Here is a 17,911-nt window from a genome sequence, read left to right on the forward strand (position 1 = left end):
TAGAGAGGCTATAAAAGTAGCGAGGCTATATACAGTAGCGAGGCTATATACAGTAGAGAGGATATACAGTAGAGAGGCTATATACAGTAGAGAGGCTATATACAGTAGAGAGGCTCTATACAGTAGAGAGGCTCTATACAGTAGAGAGGCTATATACAGTAGAGAGGCTATATACAGTAGAGAGGCTATATACAATAGAGAGGCTATATACAGTAGAGAGGCTATATACAGTTGAGAGGCTATATACAGTTGAGAGGCTATAAAAGTAGTGAGGCTATATACAGTAGCGAGGCTATATACAGTAGAGAGGCTATATACAGTAGAGAGGCTATATACAGTAGAGAGGCTATATACAGTAGAGAGGCTATATATAGTAGAGAGGATATATACAGTAGAAAGGCTATATACAGTAGAGAGGCTATATATAGTAGAGAGGCTATATATAGTAGAGAGGCTATATACAGTAGAGAGGCTATATACAGTAGAGAGGCTATATACAGTAGAGAGGCTATGAAAGTAGCAAGGCTATAAAAGTAGCAAGGCTACATACAGTAGAGAGGCTAAATGCAGTAGAGAGGCTATAAAAGTAGCGAGGCTATATACAGTAGAGAGGCTATATACAGTAGAGAGGCTATATACAGTAGAGAAGATATATACAGTAGAGAGGCTATAAAAGTAGCGAGGCTATATACAGTAGAGAGGCTATATAGAGTAGAGAGGCTATATACAGTAGAGGCTATATACAGTAGAGAGGATATATACAGTAGAGAGGCTATAAAAGTAGCGAGGCTATATACAGTAGAGAGGCTATATAGAGTAGAGAGGCTATATACAGTAGAGGCTATATACAGTAGAGAGGCTATATAGAGTAGAGGCTATATACAGTAGAGAGGCTATATACAGTAGAGAGGATATATACAGTAGAGAGGCTATATACAGTAGAGGCTATATAGAGTAGAGGCTATATAGAGTAGAGGCTATATACAGTAGAGAGGCTATATACAGTAGAGAGGCTATATAGAGTAGAGGCTATATACAGTAGAGAGGATATATACAGTAGAGAGGCTATATAGAGTAGAAGCTATATACAGTAGAGAGGCTATATAGAGTAGAGGCTATATACAGTAAGTAGTGAGTGCAGATAGCCCGGTTAGCCAATGTGCGGGGACACTGGTTGGTCAGGCCAATTGAGGTAGTATGTAACATGAATGTATAGTTAAAGTGACTATGCATGTAAGATAAACAGAGAGTGGCAGCAGCGTAAAAGAGGGGTTGGGGGAACACAATGCAAATAGTCTGGGTAGCCGGGGGGAACACAATGCAAATAGTCTGGGTAGCCTGGGGGGAACACAATGCAAATAGTCTGGGTAGCCTGGGGGAACACAATGCAAATAGTCTGGGTAGCCTGGGGGAACACAATGCAAATAGTCTGGGTAGCCTGGGGGAACACAATGCAAATAGTATGGGTAGCCTGGGGGAACACAATGCAAATAGTCTGGGTAGCCTGGGGGAACACAATGCAAATAGTCTGGGTAGCCTGGGGGGCACACAATGCAAATAGTCTGGGTAGCCTGGGGGAACACAATGCAAATAGTCTGGGTAGCCTGGGGGAACACAATGCAAATAGTCTGGGTAGCCTGGGGGAACACAATGCAAATAGTCTGGGTAGCCTGGGGGAACACAATGCAAATAGTCTGGGTAGCCGGGGTAGTCTGGGTAGTCTGGGTAGCCTGGGTAGTCTGGGTAGTCTGGGTAGTCTGGGGGGAACACAATGCAAATAGTCTGGGTAGCCTGGGAGGCACACAATGCAAATAGTCTGGGTAGCCTGGGTAGCCTGGGGGAACACAATGCAAATAGTCTGGGTAGTCTGGGTAGCCTGGGGGCACACAATGCAAATAGTCTGGGTAGCCTGGGTAGTCTGGGTAGCCGGGGGCACACAATGCAAATAGTCTGGGTAGCCGGGCGGGGGGAACACAATGCAAATAGTCTGGGTAGCCTGGGAGGGAACACAATGCAAATAGTCTGGGTAGCCTGGGGGGAACACAATGCAAATAGTCTGGGTAGCCTGGGGGAACACAATGCAAATAGTCTGGGTAGCCTGGGGGGAACACAATGCAAATAGTCTGGGTAGCCGGGGTAGTCTGGGTAGTCTGGGTAGCCGGGTAGTCTGGGTAGTCTGGGTAGCCTGGGGCACACAATGCAAATAGTCTGGGTAGTCGGGGGAACACAATGCAAATAGTCTGGGTAGTCGGGGGGGACACAATGCAAATAGTCTGGGTAGCCTGGGGGGGACCACAATGCAAATAGTCTGGGTAGCCTGGGGGGAACACAATGCAAATAGTCTGGGTAGTCTGGGTAGTCTGGGTAGTCTGGGTAGTCTGGGTAGCCTGGGGGAACACAATGCAAATAGTCTGGGTAGCCTGGGGGGACCACAATGCAAATAGTCTGGGTAGCCTGGGGGCACAATGCAAATAGTCTGGGTAGCCTGGGGGGCACAATGCAAATAGTCTGGGTAGCCGGGGGGAACACAATGCAAATAGTCTGGGTAGCCTGGGGGAACACAATGCAAATAGTCTGGGTAGCCTGGGGGAACACAATGCAAATAGTCTGGGTAGCCTGGGGGAACACAATGCAAATAGTCTGGGTAGCCTGGGGGAACACAATGCAAATAGTCTGGGTAGCCTGGGGGAACACAATGCAAATAGTCTGGGTAGCCTGGGGGGCACAATGCAAATAGTCTGGGTAGCCGGGGGAAACACAATGCAAATAGTCTGGGTAGCCGGGGTAGTCTGGGTAGCCGGGGGGACACACAATGCAAATAGTCTGGGTAGCCTGGGGGAACACAATGCAAATAGTCTGGGTAGCCGGGGGGGGAACACAATGCAAATAGTCTGGGTAGCCTGGGAGGGGAACACAATGCAAATAGTCTGGGTAGCCTGGGGGAACACAATGCAAATAGTCTGGGTAGCCTGGGGGAACACAATGCAAATAGTCTGGGTAGCCTGGGGGAACACAATGCAAATAGTCTGGGTAGCCGGGGGGAACACAATGCAAATAGTCTGGGTAGTCTGGGTAGTCTGGGGGCACAATGCAAATAGTCTGGGTAGCCTGGGGGGAACACAATGCAAATAGTCTGGGTAGCCTGGGGGAACACAATGCAAATAGTCTGGGTAGTCGGGGGAACACAATGCAAATAGTCTGGGTAGTCGGGGGGGACACAATGCAAATAGTCTGGGTAGCCTGGGGGAACACAATGCAAATAGTCTGGGTAGCCTGGGGGAACACAATGCAAATAGTCTGGGTAGTCGGGGGGACACAATGCAAATAGTCTGGGTAGTCGGGGGAACACAATGCAAATAGTCTGGGTAGTCGGGGGGGACACAATGCAAATAGTCTGGGTAGCCTGGGGGAACACAATGCAAATAGTCTGGGTAGCCTGGGGGAACACAATGCAAATAGTCTGGGTAGCCTGGGGGAACACAATGCAAATAGTCTGGGTAGCCTGGGGGAACACAATGCAAATAGTCTGGGTAGCCTGGGGGGAACACAATGCAAATAGTCTGGGTAGCCTGGGGGAAACACAATGCAAATAGTCTGGGTAGCCTGGGGGCACAATGCAAATAGTCTGGGTAGCCTGGGGGAACACAATGCAAATAGTCTGGGTAGCCGGGGGAAACACAATGCAAATAGTCTGGGTAGCCGGGGTAGTCTGGGTAGCCGGGGTAGTCTGGGTAGTCTGGGTAGCCGGGGGAACACAATGCAAATAGTCTGGGTAGCCGGGGGGAACACAATGCAAATAGTCTGGGTAGCCTGGGGGGAACACAATGCAAATAGTCTGGGTAGCCTGGGGGAACACAATGCAAATAGTCTGGGTAGCCTGGGGGGGAACACAATGCAAATAGTCTGGGTAGCCTGGGGGAACACAATGCAAATAGTCTGGGTAGCCTGGGGGAACACAATGCAAATAGTCTGGGTAGCCTGGGGGAAACACAATGCAAATAGTCTGGGTAGCCTGGGGGAACACAATGCAAATAGTCTGGGTAGCCTGGGTAGCCTGGGGGAACACAATGCAAATAGTCTGGGTAGTCTGGGGGGAACACAATGCAAATAGTCTGGGTAGTCTGGGTAGTCTGGGTAGCCGGGGGGGGAACACAATGCAAATAGTCTGGGTAGCCTGGGGGGGAACACAATGCAAATAGACTGGGTAGCCTGGGTAGTCTGGGTAGCCGGGGGGGGAACACAATGCAAATAGTCTGGGTAGCCTGGGGGGGAACACAATGCAAATAGACTGGGTAGCCTGGGTAGTCTGGGTAGCCGAACCTTCCTTTGAATAGTTTGCCACCCCTCCACCGCCCCTCATCCCCCTGCTTTGGGCACTCGTGCGCTCCTCTTTTTCTCGTGCGCTCCTCTTTCTCTCGTGCGCTCCTCTTTCTCTCGTGCGCTCCTCTTTTTCTCGTGCGCTCCTCTTTTTCTCGTGCGCACCTCTTTCTCTCGTGCGCTCCTCTTTCTCTCGTGCGCTCCTCTTTTTCTCGTGCGCTCCTCTTCTTCTCGTGCGCTCCTCTTTTTCTAGCTGATCATGTTAAACACATTCAGTAGAACTCCCACAGCCACTGCGGGGCATGAGATCTCGTCTACCTCTAGCAAGCACAGGGCATAACGTTACACTGGTTTGATCAGGTTCCTAATTACCTTTATTACAGTAATCACTGTGTGGCAAGAAACGACTGAGCCAATCAGCAGTGTCATGAACAAAAGCAAACAGAAAACGCCTTGCAAAACTGCTGAATCAGAAACTATCAACACTATAGTCAGTGACCGTTTCTATAGAAACTATCAACACTATAGTCAGTGACCGTTTCTATAGAAACTATCAACACTATAGTCAGTGACCGTTTCTATAGAAACTATCAACACTATAGTCAGTGACCGTTTCTATAGAAACTATCAACACTATAGTCAGTGACCGTTTCTATAGAAACTATCAACACTATAGTCAGTGACCGTTTCTATAGAAACTATCAACACTAAGGTCAGTGACCGTTTCTATAGAAACTATCAACACTATAGTCAGTGACCGTTTCTATAGAAACTATCAACACTATAGTCAGTGACCGTTTCTATAGAAACTATCAACACTATAGTCAGTGACCGTTTCTCAACACTATAGTCAGTGACCGTTTCTAAACTATAGTCAGTGATAGAAACTATCAACACTATAGTCAGTGACCGTTCTATAGAAACTATCAACACTATAGTCAGTGACCGTTTCTATAGAAACTATCAACACACTATAGAAACTCAACACTACCAGTGACCGTTTCTATAGAAACTATCAACACTATACCGCTTTCTATAGAAACTATCAACACTATAGAAAAACTATCAACACTATAGTCAGTGACCGTTTCTATAGAAACTATCAACACTATAGTCAGTGACCGTTTCTATAGAAACTATCAACACTATAGTCAGTGACCGTTTCTATAGAAACTATCAACACTATAGTCAGTGACCGTTTCTATAGAAACTATCAACACTATAGTCAGTGACCGCTTCTATAGAAACTATCAACACTATAGTCAGTGACCGTTTCTATAGAAACTATCAACACTATAGTCAGTGACCGTTTCTATAGAAACTATCAACACTATAGTCAGTGACCGTTCTATAGAAACTATCAACACTATAGTCAGTGACCGTTCTATAGAAACTATCAACACTATAGTCAGTGACCGTTTCTATAGAAACTATCAACACTATAGTCAGTGACCGTTTCTATAGAAACTATCAACACTATAGTCAGACCGCTTTCTATAGAAACTATCAACACTATAGTCAGTGACCGCTTCTATAGAAACTATCAACACTATAGTCAGTGACCGCTTCTATAGAAACTATCAACACTATAGAAATAGAAACTATCAACACTATAGTCAGTGACCGTTTCTATCAGAAACTATCAACACTATAGTCAGTGACCGTTTCTATAGAAACTATCAACACTATAGTCAGTGACCGCTTCTATAGAAACTATCAACACTATAGTCAGTGACCGTTTCTATAGAAACTATCAACACTATAGTCAGTGACCGTTTCTATAGAAACTATCAACACTATAGTCAGTGACCGTTTCTATAGAAACTATCAACACTATAGTCAGTGACCGTTTCTAGAAACTATCAACACTATAGACCGTTTCTATAGAAACTATCAACACTATAGTCAGTGACCGTTTATAGTCAGTGACCGCTTCTATAGAAACTATCAACACTATAGTCAGTGACCGTTTCTATAGAAACTATCAACACTATAGTCAGTGACCGTTTCTATAGAAACTATCAACACTATAGTCAGTGACCGTTTCTATAGAAACTATCAACACTATAGTCAGTGACCGTTTCTATAGAAACTATCAACACTATAGTCAGTGACCGTTTCTATAGAAACTATCAACACTATAGTCAGTGACCGTTTCTATAGAAACTATCAACACTATAGTCAGTGACACTATAGTCAGTGACCGCTTCTATAGAAACTATCAACACTATAGTCAGTGACCGTTTCTATAGAAACTATCAACACTATAGTCAGTGACCGTTTCTATAGAAACTATCAACACTATAGTCAGTGACCGTTTCTACAGAAACTATCAACACTATAGTCAGTGACCGTTTCTATAGAAACTATCAACACTATAGTCAGTGACCGTTTCTATAGAAACTATCAACACTATAGTCAGTGACCGTTTCTATAGAAACTATCAACACTATAGTCAGTGACCGTTTCTATAGAAACTATCAACACTATAGTCAGTGACCGTTTCTATAGAAACTATCAACACTATAGTCAGTGACCGTTTCTATAGAAACTATCAACACTATAGTCAGTGACCGTTTCTATAGAAACTATCAACACTATAGCCGCTTTCTATAGAAACTATCAACACTATAGTCAGAAACTGACCGTTTCTATAGAAACTATCAACACTATAGTCAGTGACCGTTTCTATAGAAACTATCAACACTATAGTCAGTGACCGTTTCTACAGAAACTATCAACACTATAGTCAGTGACCGTTTCTATAGAAACTATCAACACTATAGTCAGTGACCGTTTCTATAGAAACTATCAACACTATAGTCAGTGACCGTTTCTATAGAAACTTCAACACTATAGAAACTATCAACACTATAGTCAGTGACCGTTTCTATAGAAACTATCAACACTATAGTCAGTGACCGTTTCTATAGAAACTATCAACACTATAGTCAGTGACCGTTTCTATAGAAACTATCAACACTATAGTCAGTGACCGTTTCTATAGAAACTATCAACACTATAGTCAGTGACCGTTTCTATAGAAACTATCAACACTATAGTCAGTGACCGTTTCTATAGAAACTATCAACACTATAGTCAGTGACCGTTTCTACAGAAACTATACACACTATAGTCAGTGACCGTTTCTATAGAAACTATACACACTATAGTCAGTGACCGTTTCTATAGAAACTATCAACACTAAGGACAGTGACCGTTTCTATAGAAACTATCAACACTATAGTCAGTGACCGTTTCTATAGAAACTATCAACACTATAGTCAGTGACCGTTTCTATAGAAACTATCAACACTAAGGACAGTGACCGTTTCTATAGAAACTATCAACACTATAGTCAGTGACCGTTTCTACAGAAACTATCAACACTATAGTCAGTGACCGTTTCTATAGAAACTATCAACACTATAGTCAGTGACCGTTTCTATAGAAACTATCAACACTATAGTCAGTGACCGTTTCTATAGAAACTATACACACTATAGTCAGTGACCGTTTCTATAGAAACTATACACACTATAGTCAGTGACCGTTTCTATAGAAACTATCAACACTATAGTCAGTGACCGTTTCTATAGAAACTATCAACACTATAGTCAGTGACCGTTTCTATAGAAACTATCAACACTATAGTCAGTGACCGTTTCTATAGAAACTATCAACACTATAGTCAGTGACCGTTTCTACAGAAACTATCAACACTATAGTCAGTGACCGTTTCTACAGAAACTATCAACACTATAGTCAGTGACCGTTTCTATAGAAACTATCAACACTATAGTCAGTGACCGTTTCTATAGAAACTATCAACACTATAGTCAGTGACCGTTTCTATAGAAACTGTCAACACTATAGTCAGTGACCGTTTCTATAGAAACTATCAACACTATAGTCAGTGACCGTTTCTATAGAAACTATCAACACTATAGTCAGTGACCGTTTCTATAGAAACTATCAACACTATAGTCAGTGACCGTTTCTATAGAAACTATCAACACTAAGGACATTGACCGTTTCTATAGAAACTATACACACTAAGGTCAGTGACCGTTTCTATAGAAACTATCAACACTATGGTCAGTGACCGTTTCTACACAAACTATCAACACTATAGTCAGTGACCGTTTCTACAGAAACTATCAACACTATAGTCAGTGACCGTTTCTATAGAAACTATCAACACTATAGTCAGTGACCGTTTCTACAGAAACTATCAACACTATAGTCAGTGACCGTTTCTATAGAAACTATCAACACTATAGTCAGTGACCGTTTCTATAGATACTATCAACACTAAGGACAGTGACCGTTTCTACAGAAACTATCAACACTATAGTCAGTGACCGTTTCTATAGAAACTATCAACACTATAGTCAGTGACCGTTTCTATAGAAACTATCAACACTATAGTCAGTGACCGTTTCTATAGAAACTATCAACACTATAGTCAGTGACTGTTTCTACAGAAACTATCAACACTAAGGACAGTGACCGTTTCTACAGAAACTATCAACACTAAGGACAGTGACCGTTTCTACAGAAACTATCAACACTAAGGACAGTGACCGTTTCTACAGAAACTATCAACACTATAGTCAGTGACCGTTTCTATAGAAACTATCAACACTATAGTCAGTGACCGTTTCTATAGAAACTATCAACACTATAGTCAGTGACCGTTTCTATAGAAACTATACACACTATAGTCAGTGACCGTTTCTATAGAAACTATCAACACTATAGTCAGTGACCGTTTCTATAGAAACTATCAACACTATAGTCAGTGACCGTTTCTATAGAAACTATCAACACTATAGTCAGTGACCGTTTCTACAGAAACTATCAACACTATAGTCAGTGACCGTTTCTATAGAAACTATCAACACTATAGTCAGTGACCGTTTCTATAGAAACTATCAACACTATAGTCAGTGACCGTTTCTATAGAAACTATCAACACTATAGTCAGTGACCGTTTCTATAGAAACTATACACACTATAGTCAGTGACCGTTTCTATAGAAACTATCAACACTATAGTCAGTGACCGTTTCTATAGAAACTATCAACACTATAGTCAGTGACCGTTTCTACAGAAACTATCAACACTATAGTCAGTGACCGTTTCTATAGAAACTATCAACACTATAGTCAGTGACCGTTTCTATAGAAACTATCAACACTATAGTCAGTGACCGTTTCTATAGAAACTATCAACACTATAGTCAGTGACCGTTTCTATAGAAACTATCAACACTATAGTCAGTGACCGTTTCTATAGAAACTATCAACACTATAGTCAGTGACTGTTTCTACAGAAACTATCAACACTAAGGTCAGTGACCGTTTCTATAGAAACTATCAACACTATAGTCAGTGACCGTTTCTACAGAAACTATCAACACTATAGTCAGTGACCGTTTCTACAGAAACTATCAACACTATAGTCCGTGACCGTTTCTATAGAAACTATCAACACTATAGTCAGTGACCGTTTCTATAGAAACTATACACACTATAGTCAGTGACCGTTTCTATAGAAACTATACACACTATAGTCAGTGACCGTTTCTATAGAAACTATCAACACTATAGTCAGTGACCGTTTCTATAGAAACTATCAACACTATAGTCAGTGACCGTTTCTATAGAAACTATCAACACTATAGTCAGTGACCGTTTCTACAGAAACTATCAACACTATAGTCAGTGACCGTTTCTATAGAAACTATCAACACTATAGTCAGTGACCGTTTCTATAGAAACTATCAACACTATAGTCAGTGACCGTTTCTATAGAAACTATCAACACTATAGTCAGTGACTGTTTCTACAGAAACTATCAACACTAAGGTCAGTGACCGTTTCTATAGAAACTATCAACACTATAGTCAGTGACCGTTTCTATAGAAACTATCAACACTATAGTCAGTGACCGTTTCTATAGAAACTATCAACACTATAGTCAGTGACCGTTTCTATAGAAACTATCAACACTATAGTCAGTGACCGTTTCTATAGAAACTATCAACACTATAGTCAGTGACCGTTTCTATAGAAACTATCAACACTATAGTCAGTGACCGTTTCTATAGAAACTATCAACACTATAGTCAGTGACCGTTTGCTTCTACAGGTCAATGGACAGCAGGCCGAAAACGAGTTTGCGATTCAAACAACTAGTGAGGCAGACAGACAACTAGTGAGGCAGGCAGACAACTAGTGAGGCAGGCAGACAACTAGTAAGGCAGACAGACATACAGACAACTAGTGAGTAAGACAGACAGACAACTAGTGAGGCAGACAGACAGACAACTAGTGAGGCAGACAGACAGACAACTAGTGAGGCTGACAGACAGACAACTACTGAGGCTGACAGACAGACAACTAGTGAGGCCGACAGACAGACAACTAGTGACGCAGAGAGACAGACAACTAGTGAGGCAGAGAGACAGACAACTACTGAGGCTGACAGACAGACAACTAGTGAGGCCGACAGACAGACAACTAGTGAGGCAGACAGACAGACAACTAGTGAGGCTGACAGACAGACAACTAGTGAGGCAGACAGACAGGCAACTTGTGAGACAGACAGACAGACAACTAGTGAGGCTGACAGACAGCCAACTAGTGAGGCTGACAGACAGACAACTAGTGAGGCAGACAGACAGACAACTTGTGAGGCAGACAGACAGACAACTAGTGAGGCAGACAGACAGACAACTAGTGAGGCTGACAGACAGACAACTAGTGAGGCAGACAGACAGACAACTAGTGAGGCAGAGAGACAGACAACTAGTGAAGCTGACAGACAGACAACTAATGAGGCAGACAGACAGACAACTAGTGAGACAGACAGACAACTAGTGAGGCTGACAGACAGACAACTAGTGAGGCAGAGAGACAGACAACTAGTGAGGCTGACAGACAACTAGTGAGGCAGACAGACAACTAGTGAGGCAGACAGACAGACAACTAGTGAGGCTGACAGACAACTAGTGAGGCTGACAGACAGACAACTAGTGAGGCAGACAGACAGACAACTAGTGAGACAGACAGACAGACAACTAGTGAGGCTGACAGACAGACAACATTCAAAGTAGACGGATGGTTGAGTGAGGCTGCTTATTGAGGCGCTCACTCACATGGCTGTGTTTGTGTGTGTGTGTGTAGCAGTCTGCTGAGCGGCAGTTGAAAGGTTAACTCTGATCTGTGGTTTGGCAGACACAACATGGGAGTGTGAGGGGGAGGTTGAGGGGGAGGGGACTCCTCCCGAGCGATGACACGTTGAGAGCAGTAGAGCAGAGCAGAGTGAGGCCAAGCTAAAACCAACGCCTGTCAGCCAATCAACACCGGCTCAGGGCACACTGACACACACAGGCCTAACTGGAGACGAGGATCTGTTTATTTCTTAGCACACAGGGACGAGCTGCATCTCAGGTCACGTGGACTGGGGGAGGAGCATCGTGGACTGGAGGAGGAGCATCGTGGACTGGGGGAGGAGCATCGTGGACTGGGGGAGGAGCATCGTGGACTGGGGGAGGAGCATCGTGGACCGGGAGAGGAGCATCGTGGACCGGGAGAGGAGCATCGTGGACCGGGAGAGGAGCATCGTGGACCGGGAGAGGAGCATCGTGGACCGGGGGAGGAGCATCGTGGACCGGGGGAGGAGCATCGTGGACCGGGGAGGAGCATCGTGGACCGGGAGAGGAGCATCGTGGACCGGGGGAGGAGCATCGTGGACCGGGAGAGGAGCATCGTGGACCGGGAGAGGAGCATCGTGGACCGGGAGAGGAGCATCGTGGACCGGGAGAGGAGCATCGTGGACTGGGAGAGGAGCATCGTGGACTGGGGGAGGAGCATCGTGGACTGGGAGAAGAGCATCGTGGACTGGGGAGGAGCATCGTGGACTGGGGAGGAGCATCGTGGACTGGGAAGGGGGCATCGTGGACTGGGAAGGGGGCATCGTGGACTGGGAAGGGGGCATCGTGGACTGGGAAGGGGGCATCGTGGACTGGGAAGGGGGCATCGTGGACTGGGAAGGGGGCATCGTGGACCACCTCTATATACACAAACACCCAGTACACCACCTCTATATACACAAACACCCAGTAGACCACCTCTATATACACAAACACCCAGTACACCACCTCTATATATACACAAACACCCAGTACACAACCTCTATATATACACAAACACCCAGTACACCACCTCTATATACACAAACACCCAGTACACAACCTCTATATATACACAAACACCCAGTACACCACCTCTATATACACAACACCCAGTACACCACCTCTATATACACAAACACCCAGTACACCACCTCTATATACACAAACACCCAGTACACCACCTCTATATATACACAAACACCCAGTACACCACCTCTATATACACAAACACCCAGTACACCACCTCTATATACACAAACACCCAGTACACCACCTCTATATATACACAAACACCCAGTACACCACCTCTATATACACAAACACCCTATAGACCACCTCTATATATACACACAACACCCTGTAGACCACCTCTATATATACACACACAACACCCTGTAGACCACCTCTATATATATACACACAACACCCTGTAGACCACCTCTATATATATACACACAACACCCTGTAGACCACCTCTATATATATACACAACACCCTGTAGACCACCTCTATATATATACACAACACCCTGTAGACCACCTCTATATATACACACAACACCCTGTAGACCACCTCTATATATATACACACAACACCCTGTAGACCACCTCTATATATATATACACACAACACCCTGTAGACCACCTCTATATATATACACACAACACCCTGTAGACCACCTCTATATATATACACAACACCCTGTAGACCACCTCTATATATACACACAACACCCTGTAGACCACCTCTATATATATATACACACAACACCCTGTAGACCACCTCTATATATATACACAACACCCTGTAGACCACCTCTATATATATACACAACACCCTGTAGACCACCTCTATATATACACACACAACACCCTGTAGACCACCTCTATATATATACACAACACCCTGTAGACCACCTCTATATATACACACAACACCCTGTAGACCACCTCTATATATATACACAACACCCTGTAGACCACCTCTATATATATACACAACACCCTGTAGACCACCTCTATATATACACACACAACACCCTGTAGACCACCTCTATATATATATATACACAACACCCTGTAGACCACCTCTATATATATACACAACACCCTGTAGACCACCTCTATATATACACACAACACCCTGTAGACCACCTCTATATATACACAACACCCTGTAGACCACCTCTATATACACACAACACCCTGAAGACCACCTCTATATATATATACACACAACACCCTGTAGACCACCTCTATATATATACACAACACCCTGTAGACCACCTCTATATATATATATACACACAACACCCTGTAGACCACCTCTATATATATATATACACAACACCCTGTAGACCACCTCTATATATATACACACACAACACCCTGTAGACCACCTCTATATATATACACACACAACACCCTGTAGACCACCTCTATATATATACACACAACACCCTGTAGACCACCTCTATATATATATATACACAACACCCTGTAGACCACCTCTATATATATACACAACACCCTGTAGACCACCTCTATATATATATATACACACACAACACCCTGTAGACCACCTCTATATATATACACACACAACACCCTGTAGACCACCTCTATATATATACACAACACCCTGTAGACCACCTCTATATATATATACACAACACCCTGTAGACCACCTCTATATATACACACACAACACCCTGTAGACCACCTCTATATATATACACACAACACCCTGTAGACCACCTCTATATATATATATACACAACACCCTGTAGACCACCTCTATATATACACACAACACCCTGTAGACCACCTCTATATATATATATATATACACACAACACCCTGTAGACCACCTCTATATATACACACACAACACCCTGTAGACCACCTCTATATATATATACACAACACCCTGTAGACCACCTCTATATATATACACACAACACCCTGTAGACCACCTCTATATATATACACACAACACCCTGTAGACCACCTCTATATATATATATATACACAACACCCTGTAGACCACCTCTATATATACACACAACACCCTGTAGACCACCTCTATATATATATATATATATACACAACACCCTGTAGACCACCTCTATATATATATATATATATACACAACACCCTGTAGACCACCTCTATATATACACACACAACACCCTGTAGACCACCTCTATATATATACACACACAACACCCTGTAGACCACCTCTATATATATACACACACAACACCCTGTAGACCACCTCTATATATATATACACAACACCATGTAGACCACCTCTATATATATATACACACACAACACCCTGTAGACCACCTCTATATATACACACAACACCCTGTAGACCACCTCTATATATATATACACAACACCCTGTAGACCACCTCTATATATACACACAACACCCTGTATACAACCTCTATATATATATACACACAACACCCTGTATACCACCTCTATATATATATACACACACAACACCCTGTAGACCACCTCTATATATATACACACAACACCCTGTAGACCACCTCTATATATATTACTGAGACAATACAACTTTAATGTCCATGAGTTACTGAGACAATACAACTTTAATGTCCATGAGTTACTGAGACAATACAACTTTAATGTCCATTAGTTACTGAGACAATACAACTTTAATGTCCATTAGTTACTGAGACAATACAACTTTAATGTCCATTAGTTAGAGACAATACAACTTTAATGTCCATTAGTTACTGAGACAATACAACTTTAATGTCCATGAGTTACTGAGACAATACAACTTTAATGTCCATGAGTTACTGAGACAATACAACTTTAATGTCCATTAGTTACTGAGACAATACAACTTTAATGTCCATGAGTTACTGAGACAATACAACTTTAATGTCCATTAGTTAGAGACAATACAACTTTAATGTCCATTAGTTAGAGACAATACAACTTTAATGTCCATTAGTTACTGAGACAATACAACTTTAATGTCCATTAGTTAGAGACAATACAACTTTAATGTCCATGAGTTACTGAGACAATACAACTTTAATGTCCATTAGTTAGAGACAATACAACTTTAATGTCCATTAGTTAGAGACAATACAACTTTAATGTCCATTAGTTACTGAGACAATACAACTTTAATGTCCATTAGTTACAGCAACAATACAACTTTAATGTCCATTAGTTAGAGACAATACAACTTTAATGTCCATTAGTTAGAGACAATACAACTTTAATGTCCATTAGTTAGAGACAATACAACTTTAATGTCCATTAGTTACTGAGACAATACAACTTTAATGTCCATTAGTTACAGCGGGCATTTGTCTTGCGACAGAACACAAAAAAAGGGTTTGATTTTGTTCTTCCATCTTTTGACTCAACTCTCAAGTCTGAGGGTTGGGTCTTGTTACCGCGGACAACCGCTCATAAACCTAACCTCTGTACCAAAAAAGTGTCTTTGGGAAAGTACACAGGCAGTGAGGGTCTGCCAATTCAGCTTGATGACACACATCTCAAAGAATGTTCTAGTGGCTGAATGTCCTCAAAGGAATGACGGCGAGCGAGAGAGGGAGAGAGAGAGAGAGAGAGAGAGAGGAGACGCCCACACAGCCCCTGTTCTTCCTGGACCCGTCTACTGAGTCGTTTTCATTAGGGCACACCGTAGCAAAACCTTTACATGGAAATCAGAGTTACTCATTGGCTCAAGTTCAGATAGTCGATCTCTGTATGGACCAGTTTTCTTCCGTTTCGTGTCAAATGAATACCACCCTGGTCCTTCCTTTCCCTCAGAGGTAGAAATATACCACCCTGGTCCATCCTCTCCCTCAGAGGTAGAAATATACCACCCTGGTCCATCCAGGGTGGTATACCAGATAAATCAGTGTGTGTATAGGTTGGTAGAGAGTGTGTATAGGTTGGTAGTTGGTAGAGAGTGTGTATAGGTTGGTAGAGAGTGTGTATAGGTTGGTAGAGAGTGTGTATAGGTTGGTAGTTGGTAGAGAGTGTGTATAGGTTGGTAGAGAGTATGTATAGGTTGGTAGAGAGTGTGTATAGGTTGGTAGATAGTGTGTATAGGTTGGTAGTTGGTAGAGAGTGTGTATAGGTTGATAGAGAGTGTGTATAGGTTGGTAGAGAGTGTGTATAGGTTGGTAGAGAGTGTGTATAGGTTGGTAGAGAGTGTGTATAGGTTGATAGAGAGTGTGTATAGGTTGATAGAGAGTGTGTATAGGTTGGTAGAGAGTGTGTATAGGTTGGTAGAGAGTGTGTATAGGTTGGTAGAGAGTGTGTATAGGTTGGTAGAGAGTGTGTATAGGTTGGTAGAGAGTGTGTATAGGTTGGTAGAGAGTGTGTATAGGTTGGTAGAGAGTGTGTATAGGTTGGTAGAGAGTGTGTATAGGTTGGTAGAGAGTGTGTATAGGTTGGTAGAGAGTGTGTATTGGTTGGTAGAGAGTGTGTATTGGTTGGTAGAGAGTGTGTATAGGTTGGTAGAGAGTGTGTATAGGTTGGTAGTTGGTAGAGAGTGTGTACAGGTTGGTAGAGAGTGTGTATAGGTTGGTAGAGAGTGTGTATAGGTTGGTAGAGAGTGTGTATAGGTTGGTAGTTGGTAGAGTGTGTATAGGTTGGTAGAGAATGTGTATTGGTTGGTAGAGAGTGTGTATAGGTTGGTAGAGAGTGTGTATAGGTTGGTAGAGAGTGTGTATTGGTTGGTAGAGAGTGTCTATAGGTTGGTAGAGAGTGTGTATAGGTTGGTAGAGAGTGTGTATAGGTTGGTAGAGAGTGTGTATAGGTTGGCAGTTGGTAGAGAGTGTGTATACAGTGGAGCAAAAAAGTATTTAGTCAGCCCCCAATTGTGCAAGTTCTCCCACTTAAAAAGATGAGAGAGGCCTGTAATTTTCATCATAGCTACACTTCAACTATGACAGACAAAATGAGAAAAAAAATCCAGAAAATCACATTGTAGGATTTTTAATGAATTAATTTGCAAATTATGGTGGAAAATAAGTATTTGGTCACCTACAAACAAGCAAGATTTCTGGCTCTCACAGACATTCTTCTTTAAGAGGTTCCTCTGTCCTCCACTCGTTACCTGTATTAATGGTACCTGATTGAACTTATCAGTATAAAAGACACCTGTCCACAACCTTAAACAGTCACACTCCAAAATCCACTATGGCCAAGACCAAAGAGCTGTCAAAGGACACCAGAAACAAAATTGTATACCTGCACCAGGCTGGGAAGACTGAATCTGAAATAGGTAAGCAGCTTGGTTTGAAGAAATCAACTGTGGGAGCAATTATTAGGAAATGGAAGACATACAAGACCACTGATAATCTCCCTCGATCTGGGGCTC

The 17,911-nt window shown here is 42.7% G+C and overlaps 1 protein-coding gene across 1 annotated transcript in view; it reads right to left on the reverse strand.

Annotated features, from left to right (window-relative positions):
• Positions 1-17,911, reverse strand: part of LOC135571349 (methyl-CpG-binding domain protein 2-like) — a 90,034-nt gene that overhangs the window by 26,346 nt on the left and 45,777 nt on the right. The gene's annotated exons all lie outside the window — the stretch shown is intronic.

The sequence above is a fragment of the Oncorhynchus nerka genome, linkage group LG4, assembly GCF_034236695.1.
Source record: "Oncorhynchus nerka isolate Pitt River linkage group LG4, Oner_Uvic_2.0, whole genome shotgun sequence".
Lineage (NCBI taxonomy): Eukaryota > Metazoa > Chordata > Actinopteri > Salmoniformes > Salmonidae > Oncorhynchus > Oncorhynchus nerka.